Source organism: Zea mays, chromosome 2 (genome assembly GCF_902167145.1).
Source record: "Zea mays cultivar B73 chromosome 2, Zm-B73-REFERENCE-NAM-5.0, whole genome shotgun sequence".
Taxonomy (NCBI): Eukaryota; Viridiplantae; Streptophyta; class Magnoliopsida; order Poales; family Poaceae; genus Zea; species Zea mays.
In genome coordinates, this window is record NC_050097.1 from 189,000,501 (window position 1) to 189,027,937 (window position 27,437).

The following is a 27,437-nucleotide window of genomic DNA, read 5'->3' on the forward strand; positions in this document are numbered from 1 at the left end:
TTTTTTGGAACCATATATAAAATTGTAAGACCTAAATTTGGTAGAGGAAAAAATATATATCATAAAATGAAGAAATAAAAGTGATAGTATTTCTAAGAATTGTTAAAACCATTGCATTCCTTGTTCAACTTAAGATATTAAAATAATCCTATGAAAATAAATGGGCACCTCATACTTATAGATTTGGGGTGGCACATTATATTGAAATAAGGAGTTATAAATTAAACTTGACCTCAAAACTTTGAATGAAAACATAAAATAGAAATTGAGGAAAGGAATTTTAATGAAGCCATCTAAGGCCTTTTCATAAATAAATAATAGAGACAAGAATAAATAATAATAGTAAAAACAGTAGAGCATATAATCATATTAAGTTTATTAGGAATTTGAAAAGTTCAAACCAAAAATTTAAACTTAAATTGAATCTTTGAATTTGGAAATAAACTAGAATTATAAAAGAAAAAAAAAAGAGAAAGTGGTTGGTTTGGGCCAAAATAGCCATCTCGGCCCACCATCCATCTGCTCGCGCGGCCCATTTCATCTCCTCCCGCGCCTCCAGGCTTACCCTGCATCACCACCGTGTGGGCCCTCGTGTCAGCCTCTCTGGACAACAGCTGCGCGCCCAGTTAGTCAATCGCTCGATGCGCACGCCGTGGTTGGCATTCTCACTAGCTGACAGGCCCGCGACGCAGTCTCACCCTAACTCTCTCTCGCGCGTATGACTCACTGGAGTGTGGGCCCGCGGAAACGGCAGGCGCTCTTTAGAGACTGACGCGTGGGACCCCGGCTACTGTTCCTCTTCCTTGTCCCGAAGACTTCGGTGTGGACTGTTATGGCCGCCGCGGATCCGGCTGGGGGGCACTTTCGCGTGCGCACCTCCGTGTTCTGTCTTTGCCGGTGGGGCCCGATGACTAGGTCCGCCCCTCTCCCGAATACGGCGCATGCTCCGCGGCCAGATCGCTCGTACCACCAGAATCTGCCCGAGATTCTCGCGCCTATCCGCTTGACCTTGCGAGCTGGGCACCATCGAACAGACTCCGTGAAAGGGAAATATGCCCTTGGGCAATTTCTATAAGTATTTTGGTGATTAGATGCTCAACACATCTTAATTGAATCCTCATGTGGTAAATGTGTGAAAAGTGCAAATCAAGATACAAGGTACATTGTTTTTTAATACTAATGTGTTTTGTCTAAGTACTAGAAACAGGGACAAAAGAAAGGGAAAAGAAATAGAAAAGACTTGGTTGTGTGCAGCCAATCTCCAGCTCGGCCTGGCACACCGGACTGTCCGGTGGTGCATCGGACAGTGTCCGGTGCGCCAGGCTGGTCAACGATGAAGTGGCCGCTCTCGGGAATCGACGGAGTTGTACGACTATAATTCACCAGACTGTTCGGTGGTGCACCGGACTGTCCGGTGAGTCATCCGCGGCGAACTCGTCGTTCTCGGGAAAATGAACAAGGCGGCGTGGCTATAATTCATCGGACTGTTCGGTGGTGCACCGGACTGTCCGGTAAGCCAACGGCGCCAGCACCAACGGTCGACCGCGCGACACATGGCTCGCTCCAACGGTCGGCTGGGTGCACCGGACTGTCCGGTGTGCATCGGACAGTGTCCGGTGCGCCATCTGGCCCGGAGGAGCAACGGTCGGATGTGCCCGATTTGGAATGAAATCACGCGCCGGACATGCTACAGTGGCTGTCTGGTGGCGCACCGGACTATCTGGTGCGCCACTTGACAGAAGGCAAGGATAGCCTTCCATGTTGATCTCCAACGGCTCCTAGCTGCCTTGGGCTATAAAAGAGACCCTAGGCGCATGGAGCAGACACCAAGCATTCTCCAAGCATACTAAGACATCTAGACTCCACTCCCACGCATTTGATTCATTGTGATAGTGATTTGAGCTTCATTTCGAGTTGTGAACTCCCTGTGTTGCCCTTTGAGCTCAAGTCTTGACTTGTGTGCGTGTGTGTGCTGTGGATTGAATATTATGTGTGTTGCTTCTTCCAACCTTACTCTGTGCTTTCTTTGTGATCTCTATTGTAAGGGCGAGAGACTCTAAATTGTGGAGATTCCTCGCAAACGGGAAGATACTCTAAACGAAAAGACCGTGGTATTCAAGTTGATCATTGGATCACTTGAAAGGGGTTGAGTGCAACCCTCGTCCATTGGGACGCCACAACGTGGAAGTAGGCAAGTGTTACTTGGCTGAACCATGAGATAAAAATCGCGTGTCTCTTGTGTTAAATTTTCTGTGATTGTTGTGTTCACAAGAACTCGCTTCAAAGCTACTTAGTCACGCTAACTCTTTAATATCTAAGTTTTGTGGCTATTTAGCTCTTGATTTTACAGGATCACCTATTCACCCCCTTCTCTAGGTGCTCTCAATTGGTATCAGAGCCGTATTCTTCATCTAAGGGACTAACCGCCCGAAGAGATGGATCCTAAGGGAAAGGGGGATGGTGGTCAACGACAAGAAAAAGGAGTCCGTCTTCAACGAGCCAAGAGACGACAAGCCTACCGACTCAGGCTCTAGTCACAAGAAGAGGGACGGAAAGAAGAAGAGATGCATCAAGAAGATCATCTACTACGACAGCGATGCATCTTCTTCTTCACCAAGGGACGACAACTCCTCGTCAAAGAAGAAAACGGTCAATCAAAATTATTCTTTTGATTACTCTTGCATTCCCTATAATTCAAATGCGCATCTTCTTTCAATTCCCCTTGGAAAACCTCCACACTTTGATGGAGAGGACTATTCGTTTTGGAGCCATAAAATGCGTAGTCATTTATTCTCTCTCCATACTAGCATATGGGAAATTGTAGAAAATGGGATGCATTTTGATAGCACTGATAATCCTGTTTTTATAAATGAGCAAATACATAAAATGCATAAGCTACTACTGTCTTGCTAGCTTCACTTTGCAGGGATGAATATAATAAGGTGAGTGGCTTGGACAACGCTAAGCAAATTTAGGACACCCTCAAGATATCTCATGAGGGAAACGACGCCACTATGATCACAAAGATGGAACTAGTGGAAGGCGAGCTGGGGAGGTTCGCGATGATCAGGGGAGATGAGCCAACTCAGACCTACAACAGGCTCAAGACCCTGGTCAACAAGATTCGAAGCTATGGAAGCACAAGATGGATGGATCATGGTGTCGTCCAACTCATGCTAAGGTCATTTACTGTAATTGACCCCCGTTTTGTGAATCTTATTCGTGAAAACCCCAGGTACACCAAAATGACGCCCGAGGAGATCCTCGGAAAATTCGTAAGCGGGCACATGATGGTCAAGGAGGCAAGATATGTAGATGATGCCTTGAACGGTCCACTGCCCGTCTACGAGCCGTAGCCCATTGCTCTCAAGGCAACGAGCAGCAAGGAGGCGCTACCAAGCAAGGTAGCACAAGTGGAGGCTGCCGGGCTCAACGAGGATGAAATGACGCTTATCATCAAGCGCTTCAAAACCGCGCTTAAAGGACGTAAGGAGTACCCCAACAAGAACAAAACAAGGGGAAAGTGCTCCTGCTTCAAATGCGGTAAGATTGGTCACTTTATTGCTCAATGTCCCGATAATGAAAATGACCAGGCACAAGAAAGACATGGGAAGAAGGAGAAGAATAAGAATTACAGGAAGGCGAAGGGCGAGGCGCATCTAGGAAAGGAATGGGATTCTGACTGCTCTTCATCAGACTCTGATGACGAAGGACTTGCTGCCTCGGCCTTCGACAAGTCCTCACTCTTCCCCAACGAACGCCATACATGTCTTATGGCCAAGGAAAAGAAGGTACACATTCGAGATACCAAGTACACTTCTTCGAGCGATGAGATAGATTACTCGGATTTATTTAAGGGGTTAGATCGAGCAAAAGTAGAGAAAATTAATGAATTAATCGATGCTCTCAATGAAAAAGATAGACTACTAGAAAAGCAAGAGGATATTTTATATGACGAACATGATAAATTTGTTAGTGTGCAAAAATCTCTTGCTTTAGAAATTAAGAGAAATGAAATGCTATCCTCTGAGTTATCTGCTTGCCATGAATCTGTCTCTAGTTTAAGGAGTTTAAATGATGAATTAAATGCTAAGCTAGAGGAAGTCAACAAAACTAGTTCATGTGTAGAGCATGTTGTTATTTGTAATAGATGTAAGGATTTTGATGTTGATACTTGTGATGAACATCTTGCTTCTATTACTAAATTGAACAATGAGGTGGCAAGTCTTAATGCTCAACTTAAGACTTGCAAAGTTGATTTTGATAAATTGAAATTTGCTAGGGATGTCTACACCATTGGTAGACACCCCTCAATTAAGGATGGACTTGGTTTTCAAAAGAAACCAAGAACTTAACAAGCCAAAGGACTCCTATTATCAATAAGGAGAAAGGGAAGGCCCCTATGGCTAGTAGTCCTCAAAGGAATCATGCCTTTATTTATGATAGGAAAATTGCTAGTCATTCTCATAGGAGTTATGATCATGCTGCTTATTATGATTCAAATGCTATGTTTGCTTCTAGCTCCACTCATAATTATGGTAGAAGTAGGCCTAGGAGAAATCATGTTGTGTCTCAAGCTCCTAGAAAAATGTGCAATAAACCCTCTACTATTTATCATGCTTGCAATACTTCTTTTATACTTACATGCAAAAATACAAAAGTAGTGGCTTGAAAATTGGGATCCAAATGCAAGGGAGACAAGACTTATATTTGGGTTCCAAAAGTTATTGTGACTAACCTTGTAGGACCCAACAAGAGTTGGGTACCTAAAACCCAAGCTTAAATTGCCTTGCAGGTTTATGCATCCGGGGGCTCAAGCTGGATTATCGACAGCGGATGCACAAACTACATGACGGGGGAGAAGAAGATGTTCACCTCCTACATCAAGGACAAGGATTCCCAGGATACAATCATATTTGGAGATGGGAATCAAGGCAAGGTCAAAAGTTTTGGGAAAGATAGCCATTACAAGCAAGCACTCCATTTCAAATGTATTCTTAGTAGAGTCGCTAGGATACAACCTTCTGTCTTAAGTCAATTGTGCCACATGGGTTACAATTGTTTGTTTACAAATGTAGATGTATCTGTCTTTAGAAGGAGTGATGGTTCATTAGCTTTTAAGGGTGTATTGGACGGCAAGCTCTATTTAGTTGATTTTTCGAAAGAGAATGCCGATCTAGATGCATGCTTAATGGCTAAGACTAGTATGGGCTGGCTTTGGCATCACCGTCTAGCACATGTTGGGATGAAAACCTTCATAAACTTCTAAAGGGAGAACATGTGTTAGGACTAACCAATGTCTGTTTTGAGAAAGACAGACCTTGTGCAGCATGTCAGGCAGGGAAACAGGTGGGAAGCACTCATCACAGCAAGAACGTGATGATAACATCAAGACCACTGGAGCTTCTTCACATGGACCTCTTTGGACTCGTTGCCTACCTCAGCATCGGGGGAAGTAAGTATGGTCTTGTAATTATTGATGACTTTTCCCGCTTCACTTGGGTGTTCTTTTTGCAGGACAAATCAGAAACCCAAGGTACCCTAAAGCGCTTTCTGAGGAGGGCTCAAAACGAATTTGAGCTAAAGGTGCAAAAGATAAGGAGCGACAACGGGTCTGAGTTCAAGAATCTGCAAGTTGAGGAGTATCTTGAGGAGGAAGGCATCAAGCACGAGTTCTCCGCTCCCTACACACCACAACAAAACAGTGTAGTAGAGAGGAAGAACAGGACACTAATCGACATGGCGAGAACGATGCTTGGAGAGTTCAAGACGCCCGAGCGGTTTTGGTCGGAAGCTGTGAACACATCCTGCCATGCCATAAACCGGCTCTACCTGCATCGCCTCCTAAAGAAGACCTCCTACGAACTCCTTACCGGTAACAAACCCAATATCTCTTACTTTCGTGTATTTGGGAGCAAATGCTACATTCTGGGTGAAGAAAGGTAGACATTCTAAATTTGCTCCCAAGGCAGTAGAAGGTTTTTTACTAGGGTATGACTCAAATACAAAGGCGTATAGGGTCTTCAACAAATCATCAGGATTGGTTGAAGTCTCTAGCGACGTTGTATTTGATGAGACTAATGGCTCTCCAAGAGAGCAAGTTGATCTTGATGACATAGATGAAGATGAAGTTTCGACAGCCGTAATGCACACGATGGCGATAGGTGATGTGCGACCACAGGAACAACAGGAGCAAGATCAGCCATCTTCCTCCACGATGGTGCATCCCCCAACTCAAGACGATGAACAGGTACCGCAAGAAGAAGGGCATGATCAAGGGGAGCACAAGAAGATCAAGCAATGGAGGAAGAAGCACCACAGGTCCCTCCAACTCAAGTTCGAGCAACGATCCAAAGACATCACCCCGTCGATCAGATTCTTAGTGATATCAACAAGGGAGTAACTACTCGCTCACGCTTAGCCAGTTTTTGTGAGCATTACTCGTTTGTCTCTTCTATTGAGCCTTTCAGGGTAGAAGAGGCCTTGCAGGATCCGGACTGGGTGTTGGCCATGCAGGAAGAACTCAACAACTTCAAGAGAAATTAAGTTTGGAGCCTGGTTCCACGTCCAAAGCAAAACATTGTGGGAACCAAGTGGGTGTTCCGCAACAAGCAAGAGGAGCACAGGGTGGTGACTAGAAACAAGTCTCGACTTGTGGCAAAAGGTTATGCCCAAGTCACAGGTTTGGATTTCGAGGAGACTTTTGCTCCTGTGGCTAGGCTAGAGTCTATTCAAATATTATTAGCCTATGCCGCTCACCACTCTTTTAGGCTGTTTCAAATGGATGCAAAGAGCGCTTTCCTCAACGGGCCAATCAAGGAGGAGGTATACGTGGAACAACCCCCTGGCTTTGAGGATGACAGGTATCCCAACCACGTGTATAAGCTCTCTAAGGCGCTCTATGGACTTAAGCAAGCCCCAAGAGCATGGTATGGATGCCTTAGAGATTTCTTAATTGCTAACGCTTTTAAGGTTGGGAAAGCCGATCCCACTCTTTTTACCAAGACTTGTGATGGTGATCTCTTTGTGTGCCAAATTTATGTCGATGACATAATATTTGGTTCTACTAACCAAAAGTCATGTGAGGAGTTTAGCAGGGTGGTGATGCAAAAGTTCGAGATGTCGATGATGGGCGAGTTGACCTACTTCCTTGGATTCCAAGTGAAGCAACTTAAGGACGATACCTTCATATCCCAAACGAAGTATACTCAAGATCTTCTCAAAAGGTTTGGGATGAAGGGCGCGAAGCCCGCAAAGATACCGATGGGAACTGACGGGCATGTTGACCTCAACAAAGGAGGTAAGTCTGTTGATTAAAAGGCATACCGGTCCATGATAGGTTCATTGCTTTATTTATGTGCTAGTAGACCGAACATTATGCTTAGTGTATGCATGTGTGCTAGATATCAATCCGACCCCAAGGAATGTCACCTTGTGTCCGTTAAGCGAATTCTTAGGTATTTAGTTTCTACTCCTTGCTTTGGGATCTGGTATCCAAAGGGGTCTACCTTTGACTTGATTGGATACTCAGACTCCGATTATGTCGGGCGCAAGGTTGATAGGAAGAGCACATCGGGGACGTGCCAATTTCTAGGAAGGTCCCTAGTGTCATGGAGTTCAAAGAAACAAACATCTGTTGCCCTATCCACCACTGAGCCCGAGTATGTTGCTGCAGGACAATGTTGCGTGCAACTACTTTGGATGAGGCAAACCCCCAGGACTTTGGCTACAATCTGAGCAAAGTCCCTCTCCTATGTGACAATGAGAGTGCAATCTGCTTGGCGGATAATTCTATTGAACACAATCGCACTAAGCACATAGACATCCGGCATCCCTTCCTGAGAGACCACCAGCAAAATGGAGATATCGAGGTGTACCATATTAGCACCGAGAACCAGTTAGCCGATATCTTCGCTAAGCCTTTAGATGAGAAAAGGTTTTGCAGGTTGCGTAGTGAGCTAAATGTCTTAGATTCGTGTAACTTGGATTGATCTATAGCATACATGTATTCTATGCCTTTGATCATGTCACTTTATGCATTTAAATCCATTATTTTTTATTTGTGGTACTCAAGTTGTACACGTCATCCCCGGACCTCACAAGTCCATATGCAAATGGTGCACATATTAAGGGGGAGATGTGCTACAACTTGACCCTTTGAGACTAATCTGTTTGGTTGAGAACACTTGTTGTAGTCTCAAAGGTACATTGAAAGGGAAAATGGACTTGGACAATGCAAAGACTTCCACTGCACTCCGGTATTAGTGTATTTAATTCGAAGTTCATTCTTATGCTCTATTTGCCTTTTGCTCTGAATTGACATTTTTGGTGAGGCAATGGGGTTAGAGGGCCAAAAATGATCCCGTTTTGGTGCTTAATGCCAAAGGGAGAGAAATTAAGGCCAAAGCAAATGGATCAGCCAACCACTTGTGAATTTTGAAAATAATAGAGTAAGAATTTTTGATTTGTCCAAAATGCTCTTATTGCAAAATTTGGTCTCTTGTGGGGGGGGGGGGAATTTTGGGGAAAAGGGGGAGTTTCGGGCACTTGAATCAATTTTACTCTTAAGATATCTCTCTATGTGCCCAAACAAGCGTGTTTGACTTAGAGATAGGAAAATGAATTTGGTTTGCAAAAACAAACCAAGTGATGGCAAAGAGTGATCCAAATATACCAAATCATAAGCAAAAATAATGTGGTCTTCAATTGCATTGATGTTGCACCTCTCTTTTGTTGCTTTTTAATGTGTTGGCATAAATCACCAAAAAGGGGGAGATTGAAAGAGAAATATGCCCTTGGGCAATTAAGTATTTTGGTGAATAGATGCCCAACACATCTTAATTGAATCCTCATGTGGTAAATGTGTGAAAAGTGCAGATCAAGATACAAGGTATGTTTCTAGACTTAGTACATTGTTTTTGAATACTAATGTGTTTTGTCTAAGTGCTAGAAACAGAGACAAAAGAAAGGGAAAAGAAATGGAAAAGACTTGGCTGTGTGCAGCCAAACTCCAGCTCGGCCTGGCACACCGGACTGTCCGGTGGTGCACCGGACAGTGTCTGTTGCGCCAGGCTGGTCAACGGTGAAGTGGCTGCTCTCGGGAATCGATGAAGTTGTACGACTATAATTCACCAGACTGTCCGGTGGTGCACCGGGCCATCCGGTGAGTCATCCGCGGCGAACTTGTCGCTCTCGGGAAAAGGAACAAGGCGACGTGGCTATAATTCACCGGATTGTCCGGTGGTGCACCGGACTGTCCGGTGAGCCAACGGCGCCAGCACCAACGGTCGACCGCGCGATCAACGTGTGACACGTGGCTCGCTCCAACAGTCGAATGGGTGCACCGGACAGTCCGGTGTGCACCGGACAGTGTCTGGTGCGCCATCTGGCCCGGAGGAGCAACGGTCGGCTGTGCCCGATTTGGAAGGAAATCACGCACCGGACATGCTACAGTGGCTGTCCGGTGGCGCACCGGACTGTCCGGTGCACCACTCGACAGAAAGCAAGGATAGCCTTCCATGTTGATCTCCAAAGGCTCCTAGCTGCCTTGGGGCTATAAAAGGGACCCCTAAGCGCATGGAGCAGACGCCAAGCATTCTCCAAGCATACTAAGACATCCAGACTCCACTCCCATGCATTTGATTCATTGTGATAGTGATTTGAGCTTCATTTCGAGTTGTGAACTCCCTGTGTTGCCCTTTGAGCTCAAGTCTTGACTTGTGTGCGTGTGTGTGCTGTGGATTGAATATTGTGTGTGTTGCTTCTCCCAACCTTACTCTGTGCTTTCTTTGTGATCTCTATTGTAAGGGCGAGAGACTCTAACTTATGGAGATTCCTCGCAAATGGGAAGATACTCTAAACGAAAAGACCGTGGTATACAAGTTGATCATTGGATCACTTGAAAGGGGTTGAGTGCAACCCTCGTCCATTAGGACGCCACAACGTGGAAGTAGGCAAGTGTTACTTGGCCGAACCACGGGATAAAAATCGTGTGTCTCTTGTGTTGAATTTTCTGTAATTGTTGTGTTCACAAGAACTCACTTCAAAGCTACTTAGTCACGCTAACACTTTAATATCTATGTTTTGTGGCTATTTAGCTCTTGATTTTACAGGATCACCTATTCACCCCCCTCTAGGTGCTCTCACTCGGCGCATGGCGCATCAATCCACGGCGCACTGTACCCCTGGCCATATATATTTGAAGCCGCCATCCTCACCGAGATGCTCCGCGCCGTGTCGCGCCCAACATCGCCACCCATCAATCCACTGCACGACGTCGCTAAAGCCTTGGGAAGTTCTCGGGAATCATCACCGGTGCACAGGGAATTCGACTGTGGCCTTTTCGGGGGTGATTCTCCATTAGAACCATCAGAATTGCTCACCGGTGCTCCTACTCCGCCATGGGTTCCCTGTACACCGAGGGCGGGGATCGTCGCGACATAATCGCAGGTAATGTTACCTCCATGGCATTCAACCTTCTCCCCACACCGTGTAGCGCCTTTTAGAAGTTCGATTAGGGCAGCGAGGTGCCGGGTCGATGGACGTCGGTGAACCTCCGTCGCGGTTCGGGGTGGCGCCGCTTTGGTCGGGTGGGTATGGAGGAGGATGTTCCATGACCGTGGATCTGTGTTTGGGCGGCACTGATTAAACGGGATGCATCCGTTCTCTCGGAATTAATTCCGACCGCTAGATCGGATACAGATCGGGATCAGGTGGTTTTGGTTTGGGCGGGGTCCGTGGCCGTGGGATCTTGATCCATGAGTCGGCGTAGTGTATCGGATGGAATTAGATGGAATCTAATTCTGACCGTGTGCAACCGATCGGACGGCTAGGATCGTCCGATACCCATTCGGCCACGTCAATTTTGCTAGAGAGCCCTTTGACTTCTTATGAATTAACCCGTTGTCCAACCTAGTGGTAAAGTAATAATAGAAGAGCCCTAGATTTTACAAAATGAACCCCGTGCTTCTCTGTTTTTGTGCGCGAAGTCCAGGGAGCAGAGAAAATAAATAAATAATTATAGAAAATGGTTTTAATATATAAATAGTTCCAGAAACTCATTTTATTCATAGAAAATTCATACTAACTCCTTTTTAGTCCATTCTAGTTCCTATAATTTTGTAATATTATGGTTTATCAGCTGGTACCACTGTTTTCACATGAAAGTCACATAAAAATTTATATCCTAATTAATCTTGTACAAAACACATATAATCTATAGAAATTCATAACTTAAAATCTATAACTCCAAATTGACTCGTTCTGGTTGCGTTAGCTTCATATGAATAATTACTATGCAATAACAATAGCTATTATACCATGTTTCATTCTTTTATAATTAGATCTTTATTTAACTTATATTGGGTAGTCTTGTTAGTCTGCTTATCAATGTAATATAAGATGATCTATGATCAATCTAGACTGAAGTTGAATTAATTACTACTTTAGGTTATCTTTTCTCTGGAATTATAAAATAAACATAGAACCTAGCGTTACTCATTTAATCACCTCATAACTTGATGACCACGACTCTGATCTTAGTAGTTCTCGATCCCACGATCTCGTAGCATCGCGTAGATCATTATTATCCAGTTTGTTCTTATGGTTGGTGTGATGTTAATTTTGTCTATACCATATTTGTTTGTATTGCTACAACTAGCAGTGAGGTCACGAGGATCTGAAGAATCATCCTGGTACCTGAAATCTCAAGTGCCAGGCAAGTTGTGCCCTTGACCATATTTATTACCCAATGAAGTTTCTTTAATATCATTTATCCATGCATAGGGTTAATTTTGATGGGACCCAATAGGTCACCCTAGTCTGATTATCTTTATACCTTGTTCACCCCTGAATCATTTGGTTAGTTTTGCTATTGCTCTATTTAGTTTTGGGATTAATACTATATTATGTCCATGTTCTAATTATTCTGTTATTTTATTTATGTTCATGTCAAGATCATTATATTTTTAATTGGAACATGGAGCTTAACTTGAGAAACACGTGCCACCACAAGGGAGGAATGGGACCCCTTGGCTGACTAATTAGGAAAGCTAGTGGAAGACTACCTTACCCGAAAGGAGCAAGGGCAGTAGGGAAGTTGCTTGCAGGGAGGTTCTCGGGTTGATTTTGTTGCGATGGCGGTCAGACGAGGGATTTTTTATGTGCTCTTCCTATAAACTGTAGCGAGTTTTCGGAAGCTAGTGGAACTTTATAAAGGCCTCGTAGTGGATCCCTAGCCATTTACCTCGGTATTGTCTAAGGGTCTACCTAACCCTCGCGACATAGGATACACAACTTGTGGGTACAGGGTACAACCTCTGCAGAGTGTAAAACTGGTATACTAGCCGAGCTCACGGTCAAGAGCAGCTCAAGAGTCTCGCATGATTAATTTATGGAACTTAAATTCAATTTGTCATTTGCATTTGCATGGGTTTATTATTAATTTTGTTCTATATTGTTATTATGGTTTGGTATTTACTTACATCTAGTAATTGCTAATAAAATTTTGACTAACTTTAAAGGTAATGCTTGGCTTTAACCATTCTCTTCGGTAAGCCTTACACTCCACATGATCTCCCACCTTTGGTGAGTTCATGTCACATTATTCCCCATAACTTGTTGAGCGATGAACATGTGTGAGCTCACCCTTGTTGTCTCACACCCCCCACAGGAGAAGAACAAGTGGTTCAAGAGGAGCCACACAACGAGAAGTTCGGTCTGATCTAGGTGGCGTCTCCTAGTTGACTTAATGGCGCCAATGATGGATTTAGTTCGTTTTATATCTCTACTACTCCATAAGTCTCTAAGGAGGGCGTCCACCGTGCGGCCGTGCCCCCGCTCCCGCGATCCTCGCCCCGTCCCGCATCTCCCCTTCCTTCGTTGTCGCGATGCTCTGCCCCAGCTCGCGTCCGCCGCCGCGTCACCCCCGCCTCCCCACGCTCAGCCCCTCCGCCCCCCTGCCCGCGCGTCCCCTCCCCCTCCCTTGCAGCCCCTGCCCCCTCACGCTAGCCTCCGCTGCCCACCCCCACCGGAAATCCCATCCCGCCTCTTCTGAATCTCGTGGCGGATTCATAGATCAAGCAAGGAGATATGCAGATCGACCGGTTGGTGAAGGATCCGGGCGGTGGCAGACTGGGCGTGGCCTGCAGCGGAGACGGGGAGGAGCTCCTTCACTGCTGTGCGGATGAGCGCTCCCCCTCGCGTGGTAAACCCTAACCGACTCACACACCTCTTCTCTCACCCCGCGTGGTGGCCCATCGTCCCCTTCCCACCCTCCTCCCCCGCCTGCCGGCGTCCCATTCTTCTCCCCGTGTGGCAGCCCGCGCCCGCACGAGATCTAGACTGACGCCGAGGGCACTTGACCACCAGCAAGCATGAGGCAGAGGAGGAGCATGACGGCGCCACTACACTCTAATCCGCTGGCTACCCTATCAGGAGAGAGAGGGGGGGGAGAGAAGGCACCATTCGTGGGATGTGTTCGCTAAGATGTGTTCCCTGGCCGCAATTCGTGGGATGTCCCACCCGCACCGGGCGCTGGCCGAGCACCACGACGCCAGGTCCATGGCGTCCACCACCACCACATCGTCCTCGTCCTCCTCCGCCCGCCGCGACGACGACCCCGACCCACCGCCGAGGTCGCTCAGGGACCCGCCCTACACGCTGGGCCCCAAGATCTTCGACTGGGACGAGCAACGCGCCGCCTGGCACCGCCGCCACCTGGAGACGCCGCCCTTCCTCAACGACATCAAGCCACGGGTGCTGCTCGTCACAACTATTTATGTTGTTTCTGGCCCCATTGTATCACTTTAACAGCTCAAACTTTAAAGCAATCACTTAAAGTGGTTACTTTATGTTCTTGTGCAGGTTCTTGATAAATACCAGCTTCATGAAGCTGTCCAGGAGAAAGAACGAGGAGTAGACTCGCTTGGTAGGACTCCTTGCTACAAAGGTACTTTGTTTTCTAGAACCCATAGCAAATCAAGGAATTCTGGACGGATTTTTCTATTGGCAGACACACACTGAATATAACATTCTATACATGATAGTATGGGAAAAGCTTTAGAAGTCAACCTATATAGGATCCGACAATGGGAGGCATGACTTGGTTATTAAAAGAATATGAAAAAACACTAGCTACCCCTTCATAAGCTTTTCCCATTGCTACTTTGCAGTAATTACTAAGGCAATTACTACATGAACAATGGATAAATCATACCTAGAAAAATAATAGCATATCCACATATGAGCGTGGGGAGCGACAACCACCAGCTAATGTGGCCACCGCTGTCGGCATGTCTGATGCCGTCGAGCAGCAGTCGCCTAAAGATAACGATGCTGACATACAGGAGGACACATTTTTTGTGTTGCTAAATATATGTATGTCAGGCGACAGTCAAAATGAAGCCAACCCAACATTGTGATATGCATATCGATGTCAAGAACTCCTTAGTTGTGGATGAGTGTGGGGGAGCTTTCACTACTGAAGCAGGGGATGCAGGCGCACGCACAAGTTGCTGGTAGTGGGTTCGAGGCAGATGTCGTTATCAGGAACTCCTTAGTGGACATGTACAACAAGTGTGGCTGTGTCTATTTGGTCGAGCTCGTCTTCGAAACAGTGTCATCAAACGATGTTGTTCTTTGAACCACAATGGTCTCGACTTATAGGAAGTCAGTTTGTACGATAGGATGACACACATGGGGATAGAACAAGATGGTATAGCGTATCTCTTGTGGTTCTGTCAGCTTGTAGCCATGGCAGGCTCGTCAGAGAAGCCTGTCACTACTTCAGTTCAATGTCTAATGGTTCGAGCTCAGTTAAGATGCGACCTAAGCACTACGAATGCATGACAGATCTCCTATGCAGGTGAGGTTACCTAGAAGAAGCTCTTCAGTTCATTGAGAACATGTGATTTGACTCGAGCGTTGCTGCCTGTAGTGTGCTACTCAACTCATCTCGAGTACACGAGAATGCCTGGCTAAAGTCAGTTCACAGCGTCCTGTTTGCTCAAGCTTGACCCTGGGAACCACTGCAGCTGGGTTGCTCTGTCAAGTGTGCATGCATCAGAGAATGACTAGCATGAGACCTAGACAGCCAGTGAGAGCATGAGCAGGGAGTGTGTGAAGAAAGAGCCTAGGTGTAGCTAGGTTGAGTTGTCTGATGGTGTTCATGTTTTTGTAATGGCCGATCAGTCTCATCCTGAACTATTTCAAACGCTATAGAGTCTTGATTAAATTAGAATGTTGTAACACAATTAAATTAGAATGTTAGAAGATGCACTGGACTGCAACATGGATCTATTGTGAGATAGAACCACCATAATTGTGTCATCCTCAGGCAATGGCAAAGCCAGTACTGTACAAAAGGCGGCTACACACAAAAGGAGGCTACAATTTAGAATTTTAGATAGACAGTTCTTAGTGATCTGGTAGGCTGAGAGCAGAAATGGGTTTGCACCTCGCAAGTAATAATTAACTAATGAAAATTATCAGTCACACAACCATAAGTCTTCATTCGCCATGTCCACCAACAATATGCAAATTATCAGTCACACAACCATTGCCTGGTTTCAAATTCTCAGGCATAACTACTGCATTTACATCATCTTCAGCCATACTTCGATGTTCACTGGTTGGGTTTGTATCTGAGAAGTCTTCACTGGTTGTTATATGTTTATCTCTCTTTGATGATCATTCAATACTTGGACTATATTTTTATTATATAACAAAATACCTGGTTAAGCATGATTAGTATTTTGATGCATCTTTATTTGTGTTACCATATGCCATCGTTTATTTGTGATACCAAAATGGGCTGACCGAGTACATGATATGCTGGACACCCCACCGGTTAGTGCCACCTTGGTTGCTCGATACATTAGAAGCTAGCTTAAATGTTCAGCTATGATAAATGTGAACAAATTGATATTTTAGATGTAATATCTTAAGCATTTATTACCTTTGTGTGCACTTCTACTTATGGCAAATGAATTTGGTAGGATTCAATGTGTCTATTAGTCTGTAGAGGTAAAAGGTGGTGTTTAGGGACCAATAGGCCACTACCCACCATGAATGGCCCTTGATGCTCCATTTACATAGCTTGATTTGATTGAAGTGGATACAATCAGATGTTTATAGTGTCCAATGAGGATTAAGTGGTCACCGATAAAAGATATTTCTCTATAAAGAACAACTTTGAATTATGTGTTCATTATTATTTCAGAATTATGTGTGGTAAAAGGTATAGAGAAGACAATTGCCTAGGTTTATCTGAAAATTTGCTTTTCTATCTCTTGATGTAGGACACATCAAGCTGGCATCTTATCTTTGTTATCTGACTATTCAGCTTTTCTATCTCATGGTGCAGGACGTCATTCATCCTGCTTACAATCTTCTACAAAAAGAGAGGCAACTGCAGAAAGAGAGGCAACGATGAAGGAAACGATAAAGCTTTTCCATTTGATGGTGGTATTTTAATTCATTTGGGATGACACCTATAGGGAACTTTACAATTTTGTTGCACGTAACTAGGTTCTTAGATAACTGTAGGCTATCGACCACATACCCTGTAATGTTTTGTTTTGGTGGTAGATTGATGATGGTATACCTGTGATGACTGATTATTTTTTCCTGATAGCCATCTGATGGTTGCCATTGTGCTTTATAGATTGATAGCTTTTAGATGGGCACAATGGATCAGGAACTGCCATATATGCAACACAACTGTGCTATGCAAATGCGTCATTTTGACTTTTGGTGACTCATTCATGGTGAAAATAAAAACTTGTGCATGAGCTTTTATGCAAGTGAATTGCTAGGCCAGGTAATTCTGTCCTAATGAGTCGTGAGATATAAGATGTGATTCCGAGTAGATGGGTTGGGTTTGAGAAGATATATTAGTTATATTTATTACTATTTCACATGTGTTAAGAATGCAAACTGTTATATCCATTTTACTTTCTTTTTCGGCTTGCACACTTCTGGTGGTGTATAGATAGATTCCTTGACTTGCAATGATGCCATAAATGGTAGTTGGTTTATTACGTACTCTAAAGGATGCATGTGGATTGGAGTTTCATCAAGCTTTGTTGCTACAACTAGCTTATTAGTGTTTTTTGTTTGTTTAAGGCCAGAGGGCTTGTACTAGGTGTTTTTGCTTCTCCGTCTGCAACTCGTCCAGCCCAGCTGTTCTCAGCTCTCATGAGATCTCAGTCAATGCTTGATCTGCGGGATGTGACAGACTCAACCGTCGTGGTCACTACCAAGACAAGCACATGAAGAATTAGCAAAAGTTGAATAGTGTTACAGACAATCGCATGAAGAACTAACAAGAGCTGAATGTGGTTAGTCTAAGGGGGACAAGCGCATGAAGATTTGGCGAGATCTAAATCTTGGTGTCAGACCAAGCAGTGGTGTCCAATTTAGACATCGTAAGGAACCTACTGGCCGATGTTTGCATGCTTGCGAGGCTTCATGCTTCACCTCGTGTTCATATAGTTGCATTGGTTCATAAATAAGACAAGTCAACATCACACCTATCAAGTATGCAAATTTGTTGCATTCATGATGTTTTGTTATTCCATCGATGCATGGGGACATGTGTCTTTAAAACAATACCGATGGCAACTATAACACTGATGAGTTTGAAAATTTCAAGGAGGCTAAATGAGTATACCTACATGAAGCTTTATAGAAAATCTGAGTTTGAAACATGTCTGAACAACTATTTCATTTGAATAATATCTACTTATGTGATAAAAAAAACCGTGGCAACGCACGGGCACCCAACTAGTTTATCTTTTATTTTTGTAAGACTTCTGCTATGTAATAAGTACTCTGGTGTTATTGTGACATTATTCTCTATACACTCTATTATTATATATGTTGTCTTCTTTGGCGCATGTATGAGATGCACCTGGTTTTGTCCCTTAAATCCGGGTGTGATAGAAGTGGTATTGAAAGGGAAATAGGCTTTAAACCTTTTCCTAAATGATTTTGGTGGTTGAATGTCGAACACAAACAATTGGACTAATTAGTTTGCTCTAGATTACATGTTCTACAGGTGTCAAGATTCAACTCAAAACCAATAAAAAGAACAAAACAAGGTTCAAAAGAAAGGAGCAAAGAGAAACCGAAGTGCTCCCTGGTATGGTACACCGGACTGTCCGGTGTGCCACCGGACAGTGTCCGGTGCACCACCGGACAGTGTCCGGTGCACCAGGGAGGATTGCCTTCAAACTCTTCATCTTCGGGTTTCTCAGGCGCAGCCCACTAAAATTCACCGGACTGTCCGGTGCACCACCGGACAGTGTCCGGTGCTCCAGAGTGATGCGGCTCTAAACTGGCCAGCTTCGGGAAAGTGGGAGGTCGCTCCGCTAAAATTCACCGGACCGTCCGGTGTACACCGGACTGTCCGGTGTGCCAGCGGAGCAACGGTCATCTGCGCGCAACGGTCGACTCTGCGAAGTGTACAGTTGAATTCAGAGTGTCAGAGCAGAAGTCAGAGGGGCACCGGACTGTCCGGTGCTGCACCGGACTGTCCGGTGCCACATGAGGACAAAGCCTCCAACGGTCGACCAGCTCCAATCTCAACGGATAGGATGACGTGGCTGGCGCACCGGACATGTCCGGTGTGCACCGGACTGTCCGGTGCGCCCATCGCCAGCAGCTTCTCCAACGGCTACAAAATTGGATGGTGGCTATAAATACCACCCCAACCGGCCACTTCAATGTGTGGGAGCCCAAGCAACATTCCAAGTCATCTAGTTGACATACTCAAGCCCTCCCCACCACATATATTCATTGATCCATCCTATACACAAGATTTAGACCACTACAACCAACACAAGTGCCACAAAAGAGAGAGCAAGCAAAAGAGAGCTACTCATTTGAGTTTAGCACTAGTGCCTTGTGAGATTCATCGAGAGATAGTGTGTGTGCTTCTTCCTTGTGTTCATTTGCGCGTGGAGTTTTGACTCCCATTGAACTTCCTCCAAAGTTTTGGAGACTTGTAAAAGCAAGCAAGAGACACCAAAGATTGTGGTGGTCCTTGTGGGATCGAGAGTGATCCTTGAGAAGAAGAAGAGCTCACCGATCCTTGTGTGATCGGGGGAGAGAGGGAAAGGGTTGAAAAAGACCCATCCTTAAGTGGACTCCTCAACGGGGACTAGGCCTTCGAGGGCCGAACCTCGGTAAAACAAATCACCCGTGTCCATTGTGTTTATTGCTTGTGATTTGTTTGTTTTCCCTTGCTCTAAGTTTTCTTGCACCTTTATTTACTAATATCATTTGGTGTTGCTTCAAGTTAAATTCCCATTTAGTGAAGCAACACATTGCAAGAAAGAACTTGTCCTAGTGCTCTTCTCATTTAAGGCTTCTTGCTTTGTTATTCTATAACTTACTAGTTGAATTAATTTATCACTCCCGCATTATTTAGCAATACCCTTTTCAAGCAAGAACTTAGTTTCTATTCTCCGATATTTGTATATCTTGTTCTAACCACTAATCAAGGGATCTAGTTGGGGGATAAAGTTTTAATTTTCAGGTTCCGCCTATTCACCCCCCCTCTAGGCGACTCACAATTGGTATCAAAGCTAGGCACTTCATCTTGAGTCTAACAACTCGAAGTGATGGCTCGTAGAAGATCCCAAAAGAACAAGAAGACTCCTCCAACGAATGCAACTCAAAAGGAGGTAACTCTTGAGATATTATTTGATGATTGTTCTAATTATGATTCATGGTCTACTAGTGTGATAAATGCCTTTAGGACCATACATCCTCAATTAGAACAAATTATTGACAAGAGTATTTTCCCTCTAGTTTTAATGGAAAAATTAATTCCGAGGAGGATCAAAGATGTTATCGCTTAAACTACCTAGCTTTTGACATCTTAAACAATTCTCTTAGCAAAGAAGATTATCGTGCCTTCATATCAAACTATGACGAATCCATTCCCGATGCGCATGATATTTGGACTAGAATTAAAATCAAGGTTGATGAGTCCAAACATAATAGTTCATTTGATGCCTCTACTTCCTTTAGTTTTTGTGATACTAACCCTTGCAAGGAAGAAGGAGAAAATGAACGATGGAGACCAAACGATGAATCCACCTCTCCAAAAGGTTTGTCTTCCCATTTCGATTCCCACATGTGTTGTGTGGCTAATGAAAATGATAGCGGAAGCACAAACGAGGATGAGGAGGAAGAAAGAAGCTTTGTGCATCTCTACGCTCGCCTAAGCCAAGAAGATAAGGCGGTCATGCTCAAACTTCTAGAAAGAGCAAGAGAGCAAAGCGAAGCTCATCAAAGAGTAGAAGATATTCTCTCCATGAAAATGCTACACTTTGACGAGTTGACTAAAGAACATGAGGAGCTAAAGTGCTCTCATGTTGATTTGGTCCAAAGGTATGAAACTATTTCAATTGAGCAAGATAACACTTTACATTGTATCGCTCAATTAGTAAATATGAATACCTTGCTTAAAGACCAAGTAGAAAAGCTAAAAGTTGAAAATCTAGCTTTTCAAGATAAATATGATATGCTTCTATGTTCTCATAAAAATCTTATGGATGATCATATCATGTTAAATATTGCTCATGAGGTTGTGATAGAAAACTTAAAATCCCAACAACCTCACTCATGCACATGTATTCAAATTGATACTATATTATCATGTGCTAACGCTTGTTGTCCGTCGACAAGCAAATCTTTCCTTGAGCTTGAATTTGCAGGAACAAATGATGATTCATATCAAAAGCTCAAAGAAGAAAATGAGAGGCTAAAGAAGAGCTTGACACAACTAAAAGGGAAATGCATTGCCCAACCTTCTCAAGATAACCGTGATCACATGGTGAAGAAGCTTGAGGCGGGAACAACCGTGGCATGCACTACATCCCTTGAAGAAAATGTCAAGGATTTGAGGACTGCCAAGAGGAAGAAACAAAAGATGAAATTCAATACCTCCTCCAAAAGCCTCAACCACGCCTCCACAAAAGGTAACATCCAAGATAATGATCAAGCCACACTTCACATTAAGAGGTGTAGTGAATGCTTTGAAGAGGGGCACTTGATTAGGTCATGTCCCTACATTAAAAATGGCTTGATTATTAACAAGGATGATAAACTTTGTTTTAAATACTCCAAGAAGGGACACTTGCTTAAATCTTGTCCCCATTTAAAACAAAAAGGCTTAGGGTTAGAAAAGAAAGTTTTTACTAACCATGTAGCAGGCAACAAACAAGGAAAGAAGAAAACGTCAAATCTTGGAAAGCGCCTTTGCTACACATGCCGTAAGAAGGGACATCAATGCAAGGATTGTCCCATTGGTAACAATTTCACTCCTAACTTGTCAATTGATTCTCATGTAACTAGGCAACCCAAAATTGCAACTTGTGCTAGAAAGGTAATGAGTTTACCTAGTGCTAACACAAAGGACTTTTGGGTTCCTAAATCTTTGTTGACTAACCATGATGGACCCATCAAGCGATGGGTACCAAAATGTGCTTGACAAGCTTTGTAGGAGAAGGAGATGGTATGAACCTTTGGGGTGCTTGAGGGAGTTAATTCAATTCTTATCGACTCAAGCTATCAATCTTCAAATGATCTACGTATTCAAGATTGACCCAAGGTTACTTCAATTTATTGTATTCAAAACTCATATCATCTCGGAAAGATATTAATGTTGTAGGAAATAAAGAATCATCATGTGCGGAATATCAAAGCCTACAACATGGAGGAAAGTCAAAGAATGGTAACATTTATATTCTTAAGTGCAATTATCTTAAATTATCGTGTGTCTTGTGTAGTCACATAGAAATAGAAAGCACTTAAGCCTGTTTTAAAACTATGTCATCATTCTTTGAAGAAATTCCTCTCATATGGTAGATTATGTATTTAATGATTCTATATTATGACAATCTACATGCTTTAAATTGTTGCAAGTTCTCATGGCATGTTTTTACATTAATTATTCTATTTTTGCCATGTTCTAGAGATAGAGAGATATTTCATGTTCTTAAAAATAAGGTGTCATGTAAGGAATTCAAATACTTAGGACACTTATAAAAGGAAAAATTCTCTCTATAGCTAGAAAAGTGAGACTATTGTTTTTATCTGGGTAATTTAAGTAGTCTCACTTGTAGAGATAAATTTCTCTATGGAAATGCGTAATCCATCATGGCAAGGAAAATCAATCCAATAATTTATGTTGTATGTTTTATTGCTTAAATTGGATATGATTCTTCTACATTTATCGCTCTCCATGTTATGAATTAGATTTATTCCCTTAAGTCTCAAGAATTTAGCCATGCTTGTTTTATGAGTTAAAACTAGGCATACTTCATGGAATAATCTAGTTCATATTATAAAGTTTCCATGCTTTAGTAATTCACCTTTTCATTCTTTATCAAAAATGACTACAAAAAGGGAAACTAGTGCTTGTGTTGTTCTTAACATCTCTCTTGAGCTTACTTATGAAAATCTACAAGAAAGTAAGTGCAAGTTTAATGCCACAAGCCTCATGGGTTGCTCTTCACCCAAAGGAAGAGAGGTAAAAGCAAAGGTATGGGAACTCATCTTCTTAGTTAAATTTAGTTCCCATCTCAATGACTATTTAATCTAAATTATCATATTCTACCCATGTGAGAAATAGATTCTTTATTGGACTCAATTCATCTAGATGTGCATTCAATCTCATTCCGTTAGAAGCTCATGACCATTAGAATCTATTTAATACCTTTGCGATATTTATATATATATTATCATATTGATTTGCTTCCAAGTGATGATTAACTAACTTCAATATGATAAAGTAAAATCTCCAATGATTATTAAAATGCTTAAAAGATGCTCACTCATTTCTCTCAAATGAAATGCACTAATGTTAAGGATTTTTACTTCATGTCTATGTGACTTGTGGATGATGAATTATGTATGCTAATTATCTAAAGTGATCATCCTTTCCCATATACTCCCTTGCGCTATTAACATGTCTCTTGAGTATTTTCAATAAGTTTGGAAGGAAAAAGAGACAAATACAAAGGGAGGACACTCAAATGAAAAAGGAAGAACATCAAGGACAACAACACCTACTTGGACAATAAGGTTTTCACAACAATCAATAGTGTGGTTGTAAGCATTCTGGACCCTTTTTCATTATGAGATTTCCAGGCTTAATTTGTTTATCGCTAAATTTATGAGCCTTGATCAAAATGTATAATGCTTTCCCCTTTATGTACTTAAAAGTGAATGCATCGAAATCATTTCTTTCAATTACTTGATGCATATCTTTAGGGGGAGTCCATTCTTATATTTTGATTATGTTGAGACTATTGCTTTATCTTAGTAATTTCATATATAGTCTCTTGCATGAGAATAATGTTTCTCATGAAGTATGCTACTTCACATCCATCCATCTTGTTAAAATAATGTTGCCTTTATCAAGGATTGTTGCTCTCATTACTAAAGTAGCATGCTTATTGGATTCTCCTATTTTAAGCTTAATTCTTATTCCAATATGTTACTCTCTTGATCGCATCCATTGTTTGTTTGATCATAGAATAACATCAAATGACACTTAGTGCCTCATATTCTTTCCAATCGATACCTCTCTTGATATGCACTAAGTTAAAAGGAGAATTCATGATTCATTTATACAATTTGTGATCCACTTAATATATGTTAACCATGACTAAAAAAAAGGATCACTAGTTGTAAGAACTCTCTCTTGTGCAAAATATTTTCACACATTGTCATTGAGCATAGGTCTTAAGCAAACAAGACTAAGGACAAAAGCACAATGAAGAGAGCGTCCACAAGTAAAGGTACAAAACGGGTAAAACTTATTCCTATCATTTACATATGTACCTAAAATCTTCCTCTTATATACACTCTTTGCATATCTTGTATAAAAGGAAGAGAAAGCATGTCCTTTGCATTTTTCCCTGCTTCATACCTAGTTTAACCTCTCAAACATTTCATTCTTGCATTTATACATCTTTGTTAAAACTGGATGAAGTAATCTTATTGTCAAAGAGCTTAAAGCTTGACCTTGTAACGAGAATAAGCTGCCTTTGTCTCAAAGGTGGATGGTCCTTAAGCCTCTTTGAAATCCTTAAGGGAAAATGCTTAAAATATTTGTAACATGCTTTCAGTAGTGCATAAACTGTCATGAGCATCACACTTATACTATGACACAATGCACTTCTCAATCTGTATGATATAGATATGTTCTCATTAACCTAATTATGTGCAATTGGCATTTAAGGCCAAAATATGTGTTCCTCTCCATGCACATACTTAGGGGGAGCAATCTATGTTATATAGAACTATGATCATGCTTAATTTGATATATCGTCTTGATCATATCTCTTTTATATGCTATGACTAATATGTTTTCAAGTGAATTTCAAACCAAGTCATAGATACATTGAAAGGGAATTGGAGTCTTCGGCGAAGTCAAGACTTCCACTCAACTCTATCGGTATTATCTACCCTTCGCCATCACTCCACACTAGCTCTCCAATTATGGTATAATCTTCACTCATATATTTTTGCCAAAGGGAGAGAGAAAAGTTATAAATGGGCTCTGATGACTCCGTTTTTGGCGATTCATGCCAAAGGGGGAGAGAGTATTAGCCCAAAGCAAAAGGACCGCACCACCACCAATTTCAAAAAACTTAGTTTTTCAAAGAGTATTTTCAATTGGTATCCTATTATGTTCAAGAAGGGGGAGAAAGTAGTATTTCAAAAATGATATATCAAAACCCTCTTGAACACTAAGAGGAGAATCTCATTTAGGGGGAGTTTTGTTTAGTCAAAGGAAAAGCATTTGAAACAGGGGGAGAAAATTTCAAATCTTGAAAATGCTTTGTAAACTCTTATTCATTTACCTTTGACTATTTGCAAAAGAACTTTGAAAAGATTTACAAAAGATTTTGCAAAAACAAAACATGTGGTGCAAGCTGGTCCAAAATGTTAAAAACAAAGAAAAGCATCCATGCATATTTTATGAAATGAATATTGGTTTAATTCCAAGCAATCTTTGCACCTATTCTATGCAAACTAGTTCAATTATTCTCTTATATATTTGCTTTGGTTTGTGTTGGCATCAATCACCAAAAAGGGGGAGATTGAAAGGGAAATAGGCTTTAAACCTTTTCCTAAATGATTTTGGTGGTTGAATGTCGAACACAAACAATTGGACTAATTAGTTTGCTCTAGATTACATGTTCTACAGGTGTCAAGATTCAACTCAAAACCAATAAAAAGAACAAAACAAGGTTCAAAAGAAAGGAGCAAAGAGAAACCGAAGTGCTCCCTGGTATGGTACACCGGACTGTCCGGTGTGCCACCGGACAGTGTCCGGTGCACCACCGGACAGTGTCCGGTGCACCAGGGAGGATTGCCTTCAAACTCTTCATCTTCGGGTTTCTCAGGCGCAGCCCACTAAAATTCACCGGACTGTCCGGTGCACCACCGGACAGTGTCCGGTGCTCCAGAGTGATGCGGCTCTAAACTGGCCAGCTTCGGGAAAGTGGGAGGTCGCTCCGCTAAAATTCACCGGACCGTCCGGTGTACACCGGACTGTCCGGTGTGCCAGCGGAGCAACGGTCATCTGCGCGCAACGGTCGACTCTGCGAAGTGTACAATTGAATTCAGAGTGTCAGAGCAGAAGTCAGAGGGGCACCGGACTGTCCGGTGCTGCACCGGACTGTCCGGTGCCACATGAGGACAAAGCCTGCAACGGTCGACCAGCTCCAATCTCAACGGATAGGATGACGTGGCTGGCGCACCGGACATGTCCGGTGTGCACCGGACTGTCCGGTGCGCCCATCGCCAGCAGCTTCTCCAACGGCTACAAAATTGGATGGTGGCTATAAATACCACCCCAACCGGCCACTTCAATGTGTGGGAGCCCAAGCAACATTCCAAGTCATCTAGTTGACATACTCAAGCCCTCCCCACCACATATATTCATTGATCCATCCTATACACAAGATTTAGACCACTACAACCAACACAAGTGCCACAAAAGAGAGAGCAAGCAAAAGAGAGCTACTCATTTGAGTTTAGCACTAGTGCCTTGTGAGATTCATCGAGAGATAGTGTGTGTGCTTCTTCCTTGTGTTCATTTGCGCGTGGAGTTTTGACTCCCATTGAACTTCCTCCAAAGTTTTGGAGACTTGTAAAAGCAAGCAAGAGACACCAAAGATTGTGGTGGTCCTTGTGGGATCGAGAGTGATCCTTGAGAAGAAGAAGAGCTCACCGATCCTTGTGTGATCGGGGGAGAGAGGGAAAGGGTTGAAAAAGACCCGTCCTTAAGTGGACTCCTCAACGGGGACTAGGCCTTCGAGGGCCGAACCTCGGTAAAACAAATCACCCGTGTCCATTGTGTTTATTGCTTGTGATTTGTTTGTTTTCCCTTGCTCTAAGTTTTCTTGCACCTTTATTTACTAATATCATTTGGTGTTGCTTCAAGTTAAATTCCCATTTAGTGAAGCAACACATTGCAAGAAAGAACTTGTCCTAGTGCTCTTCTCATCTAAGGCTTCTTGCTTTGTTATTCTATAACTTACTAGTTGAATTAATTTATCACTCCCGCATTATTTAGCAATACCCTTTTCAAGCAAGAACTTAGTTTCTATTCTCCGATATTTGTATATCTTGTTCTAACCACTAATCAAGGGATCTAGTTGGGGGATAAAGTTTTAATTTTCAGGTTCCGCCTATTCACCCCCCCTCTAGGCGACTCACAGGTATCATAGGAATGTTGACTGTAGGACGAAACCTAGATAGAACTGGATAACCCTTACCTACTTACCTTTACTACTCTGATTCTTTTCTAAACTTATCTTAATCTTTTCTCATCTATTTCTGATTTACTCTGATTATTCTTACCTTTTCTTTCTAAAGACAAATGTGGATTTCACACTTTGAAATCATATGCCTAAAGTGACCTTTAGGAATAGGAGACCTACTCTTAGGAACAAAAACAAAAAATATTTTTATAGATACCCAAACGCTTGAATGTTTGTTCTTATGATACTCGTCTGATTTGGACCTTTTATTGAGTGTGAAGGGTTGTGGAGTAATGTCCACAATTACATCTGCATATACGTAGACATAAATATAATTCATAAGATAACTAAATAACTTAGATTATCCTCCATTAAAGAGGGATTTATTTAAAATAGATACACTTTAATGGATCCCTCTTAACTTAAAGGAATCTATCTTATCCTAATAAGATCATATTTTGTTAAAAAAAATTATCTTATCCTCTTGAATTGTTTATAAGATAAATTAGACCAACTAAAAGTACCCTCACTAGAATATATCTTAATAGATCCATCTTATCTTACAAGATTCTCTCTTATCTTAATAGATTCATCTTACCCCAAAAAGATTTTACCATAGCCTAATAGATCTAACTAATCTCAAAA

General features: G+C 42.5%; 1 pseudogene; it reads left to right on the top strand.

The window, feature by feature from the left end:
* The first annotated feature begins 14,455 nt into the window (after window positions 1-14,455).
* Window positions 14,456-15,246, top strand: LOC111590861 (pentatricopeptide repeat-containing protein At2g13600-like; annotated as a pseudogene).
* Window positions 15,247-27,437: the final 12,191 nt, after the last annotated feature.